Genomic DNA, 5,806 nt, shown 5'->3' on the forward strand with positions numbered 1-5,806 from the left:
TATTTTTCTTAGTTTGGGAACAGACCCTCAAATCTGGCCATAAAGTGGCCCTAAAACTGGCCATAAACAAAATCTCTGCAGCACTGTGACATGTTCATGATGGCCATGACGCCCACACTGAAGGTTGTCGGTTTGCTGGAATGAGGGCAAGGAACACCTGGCCCACCCAGAACAGACAACCACTTAAGGCGTTCTTAAACCACAAACAATAGCCTGAGTGATCTGTGCCTTAAGGACATGTTCCTGCTGCAGATAACTAGCCAGAGCCCATCCCTTTATTTCGGCCCATCCCTTTATTTCCCATAAGAAATGCTTTTAGTTAATCTATAATCTATAGAAACAATGCTTATCACTGGCTTACTGTCAATAAATATGTAGGTAAATGTGTTCGAGGCTCTCAGCTCTGAAGGCTGTGAGACCCCTGATTTCCCACCCCACAGTCTATATTTCTGTGTGTGCATCTTTAATTCCTCTAGCGCCACTGGGTTAGGGTCTCCACGACCAAGCTGGTTTCAGCAAGTGGTACCCATATGTGGGGCTCAAACGCAGGTCAAAGGGTTGCCAGGGCGATGGTTGGAGAACATGGAAGTAAGCTGGAGGACACCTGAGTACTCTTAAGCAGTCCCCATGGTGAGTAAGAAGGGGAGCTCGGAAGCATCAGGGTAACAATGGGACAAGTGTGGGCTCTGGTTTGTTCCACCTTGGAACCTTTTCACACTGATGAGGAGGAGGAAGGAGAGTATAATGAAGTAACAGAGCAGGTTTGTTTGCCAGCTAAAGCTAAAGCAGCAAAGGAGGAGGAGGTTCATCCCAACCCTTCTGCACCCCCTCCTTATTTTGAAGAAAAAGAGTGGCCTGACCCTCCAGATCTTTCTTTTCCAGAGGACACTGGGTGAAAAGTAGTTGTCCCAGTGACTGTTCGAGCAGCGCCTCGAGCAACCACTTTCAGTTCTATTCAGGCAGGAATTCAGCAAGCTAGAAGAGAGAGTGATTTAGAGGCCTGGCAGTTCTGTGTTAGAATATATCCCCCAAGCTGGGCACAGTGGCTCACACCTGTAATCCCAGCACTTTGGGAGGCCGAGGTGGGTGGATCATGAGGTCAGGAGATCAAGACCATCCTGGCTAACACAGTAAAACCTCATCTCTACTGAAAATACAAAAAATTAGCCAGGCATGGTGACAGGCGCCTGTAGTCTCAGCTACTCAGGAGGCTAAGGCAGGAGAATGGCATGAACCCAGGAGGCGGAGCTTGTAGTGAGCCAAGATCACGCCACCGCACTCTAGCCTGGACGATAGAGCGAGACTTTGTCTCAAAAAAAAAAAGAATACACCCCCCAGATCAACAGGGAAATATTATAGCTACAGTTGAGCCTTTTCCTTTTAAATTACTCAAAGAATTTAAACAAGCTATTAATCAATATGGACCAGGTTCTCCTTCTGTAATGGGACTGTTAAAGAATGTTGCTGTCTCCAGTCGGATGATTCCTACTGACTGGGACGCTCTTACTCAAGCTTGTCAAGCTCCTGCTCAGTTCTTACAATTTAAAATTTGGTGGGCAGATGAAGCTTCCATTCAGGCTGCTCACAATGCCCAGGCCCAACCTCAAATTAATATAACTGCAGACCAACTTTTGGGGGTAGGTGGCTGGGCTGGTTTAGATGCACAACTGGTCATGCAGGATGATGCCACAGAACAGCTTAGGGGAGTGTGCATTAGAGCTTGGGAAAAAATCACTTCAGGTGGAGAACAGTACCCTTCGTTTAGTGCTGTAAAACAGGGACCAAAAGAACCACACGCGGATTTTATAGCTCGATTACAGGAGTCTCTTTAAAAGGTAATTGCAGATTTGGCTGCTGAGGATATAGTGTTGCGGTTATTAGCTTTCGACAATGCTAATCCCGAGTGCCAGGCTGCTCTGCGACCTATTAGAGGGAAAGCACATTTAGCTGATTATACCAAGGCATGTAACGGTATTGGAGGTAATCTGCATAAGGCCACTCTGCTAGCCCAGGCAATGGTAGGACTGAGAGTGGGTAAAGGAAATACTCCATTTCCTGGAGCTTGTTTTAACTGTGGGAAGCATGGTCATACTAAAAAAGAATGTAGAAAAAATCAGCAAGTCAGGCCACCGGATAGGAGAAAAAAGAAAACTGCTGAGCCTGAAATATGTCCAAAATGTAAAAAGGGAAAACATTGGGCTAACCAGTGTCACTCTAAGTTTGATAAAGACGGGAACCCGATTTCGGGAAATGCCATGAGGGGCCCATGCCGAGCCCCATTCCAAACCGGGGCATTTCTGGCTCAGGCCATTCCCTCACCCCTGTACAATGTCTGTGCCCCGCCGCAGACAGTACTGCCGCAGTATATTTATGCTGCACAAAATCTGTGAACCTTCTACCTAGGGAACCCTGTAAAAGGTCCTAACAGGAGTCTGTGGAGCTTTGCCAGCTGGGACGATAGGATTACTTCTAGGAAGATCTAGTATAAATTTAAAAGGAGTACAAATACATACAGGAGTCATTGATTCAGATTACAATGGGGAAATTCAAATTGTTACATCTACTTCTGTTCCCTGGAAAGCAGAGCCAGGAGAGTGTATAGCACAACTTCTGATTGTGCCATATGTGGGAATGGGAAAAAGTGAAATTAAACAAACAGGAGGATTAGGAAGCACAAATAAACAAGGCAAAGCAGCTCATTGGGTGAATCAAATTACTGATAAACGTCCTACCTGTGAAATAACTATTCAGGGAAAGAAATTTAAAGGTTTCGTAGATACAGAAGCAGACATTTCAGTCAATTCTCTACAGCACTGGCCGTCCACCTGGCCAATTCAACCCACTCAATTTAACACAGTTGGAGTTGGTGAAGCCCCTGAAGTATATCAAAGTAGTTATATTTTGCATTGGGAAGGGCCCGATGGACAACCTGGGACTATTCAACCAATTATAACTTCTGTACCTATAAATTTATGGAGAACAGATTTATTACAACAATGGGGGCCGGGCGCGGTGGCTCAAGCCTGTAATCCCAGCACTCTGGGAGGCCAAGGCGGGCAGATCATGAGGTCAGGAGATCAAGACTATCCTGGCTAACACGGTGAAACCCCGTCTCTACTAAAAAATACAAAAAAAAAAAAAAAAAAAAAAAAAAAAAAAAACCATGGGGAGCACAAATTCTAATTCCAGAACAATTATACAGCCCTCAAAATCAACATATGATGCATGAAATGGGGTATGTCCCTGGTATGGGACTAGGAAAAAGTTTCCAAGGTTTGAAGGAACTGCTTCAAGTGGAAAGACAAAGTTACTACCACGGTTTAGGATATCATTTTTGATGGCGGCCATTGTTAAGCTTCCAGAACCTATACCTTTAAAATGGTGAACAGATAAGCCAATTTGGATAGAACAATGGCCACTAAGTAAAGAGAAACTGGAGGTTTTAGAGGACTTAGTTAATGAACAATTAGAAAAAGTGAGAGACAGGACTAGCTGGATTTCCTAGGCTAAGTATTCCTAAGCATAGCTGGGGAAGGTGACCATACCTACCTTTAAACACAGGGCTTGTAACTCAGCCCACACACGACCATTCAGGTAGTAAAGAGGGCTCACTAAAATACAAATTAGGCTAAAAGCAGGAGGTAAAGAAATAGTCAAATCATATATCACTTGAGAGCAGAGGGGGAGGGACAATGATTGGGATATAAACCCCAGGCATTCAAGCCGGGGGTGGCAAAACCCCTTTGGAGGGCAACCCTCTTTGGGTCCCCTCCCATTTTATGGGAGCTCTGTTTTCACTCTATTAAATCTTGCAACTGCAAAAAAAGAAAGAAAGAGAGAGGGAGGGAGGGAGGGAGGGAAGGGGAGAGGAGGGGAGGGGAGGGGAGGAGAACACTCCATGGTGCCCTGATGATCCTTTGCAATCCTAGTGAATGTTTGGCTTCAGCCTCGCTGGCATCACTCCCACAGTTCCTTGCCTTCATCTGCTACGCCCTTTTAGATGATTGTCCTTTCTCTTCATCCTCAGGATCTGTGTGGTCTTTGGGCCTTATAGTAGAAACTTTCAGGGGAAAGGTCCACAGAGGCACAGATCCTGGTCCTAATACAGAGGATACTGGAGGCCTGAGCTTCAGGGCTCATACAGCCAGCCTTTGTGCCTGGCCCTGGCTCTTCCAGTTGTACTGAGCTACTAGTTTGTGGCCTGCCTGAGGCTGGGACCCCTCTGGTAAGGTGTCTCCCTTTTAAAGACAAGGACTAGTAAATGAGCTGGAAGAAGAGTCAAAAGTTAAAAAAATGTAGGACTAAGCCCAAAGTACCCAACTGTGCAGAGGATGAAAGTAAAGTGGAGAGAGAGTTTGGGAAGTTTGTTAGAGAAGATAAAACTTAGGAGAGAAAGAGAGAGGAAGCTTCCAACTCTAAACAATTCTGCAAATTGTTGCCCCACACACGGACTGAGGAGGAGGCTACAGGATTCTAGGCAGGAGAGATTTCTAGAAGTCCTCTGATAGGTCCATAGCGAAGGACAGGGTAAGTCAAAGCCAGATAAGGGTCTGTCTGAATGAGATCAGTCAGTTGCCAGTGGTTCACTGAAAATGATGAGAAATTACAATGTATATTAGATCCTTGGGTGTGGGAACATAGGTGAAACAGTGTCAGTCAGGAAAGTCTAAACAGATAGGAGGGCACATTTTGGGGGCAGAGCATCTGGCTGCATGTCAAGTAGTCCCTGGTTCAAGACGGTGACACTTATTGGCCCTTCCTTTCACTCTGCTGACATGTTTACAATCACTCCGTCCTGTGTCATGTCCCAGTGACCACAGATTTCTCTGATTCCCCACTTCTCTACTTTTCCATGGATTGGATCCTTTCTTCTGGTCACTACTACCATCTGACACATCGTGGGATTCAGCGAATGGAGGATAAGAGGAAAGAAGAGGAAAGGAAAAGGCAGTTCATCTCCTGCCTCAGAGTGTTCAGTGCAGAGGCCCTTTATCATGCATGTGGATTCTTGTCATGACTTGGTCATTAATCAGGTGTGTTTTGTTTGGGCACAATTTTAATTACTGTCATTTTTTCCAGATCTGTACCATGGAAGGGAATAGTTTAAACCAGTAGCTTCAAACCATATGTCAGAATGGTGTAGGAGGTTTGTTAGAATCATAAGTTGTCCAAGTTCTCTTCCCAGAGAGTCTGGCTTAGGAGTCCTCAAGTAGGGCCCAAGAACTTTTGCTTTTACCCAGCTCTGCCCAGCCCAGCCTCACCTTTAAAGGGTCTGTTGAGCAACCAGTTCTTTGAGTCCTGCTTCTCTAGGTGAGTCTGAAGGATGTTCTGTCTGCAAACCTGTGATTTTAATAGAATTAGAGAAGGAAGAATGCTGGTTACAAGTAGAGCCGGCAGGCAGGTAGGTGTAAAATAGGAAGGGGGCATATGGTGACAGAGCAAGTATGCATCTCATGATGGTGAGAGCCAGGGCGTGGCCATATGGGTTTATAGTGGTTAGTAGAGGGCAAATGACCAGGTGGGGGTATAGCTCAGGGGTAGAGCATTTGACTGCAGATCAAGAGGTCACCGGTTCAATTCCGGTTGCCCCCTCTGTATTTCACTTTTCTTTTCTTTGTGAGATAGAGTCTCACTCTGTTGCCCAGGCTGGAGTGCAGGGGCACGATGTCAGCTCATTGTAACCTCCCCTCCCGGGTTCAAGCAATTCTCCTGCCCCAGCCTCCTGAGTCATTGGGATTACAGATGTGCACCACCATGCTCGGCTAATTTTTGTATTTTTAGTAGAGATGGAGTGTCACCACATTGG

General features: G+C 45.8%; 1 non-coding gene across 1 annotated transcript; it reads left to right on the plus strand.

Moving 5' to 3' along the window:
* The first annotated feature begins 5,520 nt into the window (after positions 1 to 5,520).
* Positions 5,521 to 5,592, plus strand: TRNAC-GCA. The gene has a single exon. It is a non-coding gene; the product is annotated as a tRNA-Cys (tRNA).
* Positions 5,593 to 5,806: the final 214 nt, after the last annotated feature.

This window comes from Trachypithecus francoisi, unplaced genomic scaffold, assembly GCF_009764315.1.
Source record: "Trachypithecus francoisi isolate TF-2019V2 unplaced genomic scaffold, Tfra_2.0 Lachesis_group4, whole genome shotgun sequence".
Taxonomy (NCBI): domain Eukaryota; kingdom Metazoa; phylum Chordata; class Mammalia; order Primates; family Cercopithecidae; genus Trachypithecus; species Trachypithecus francoisi.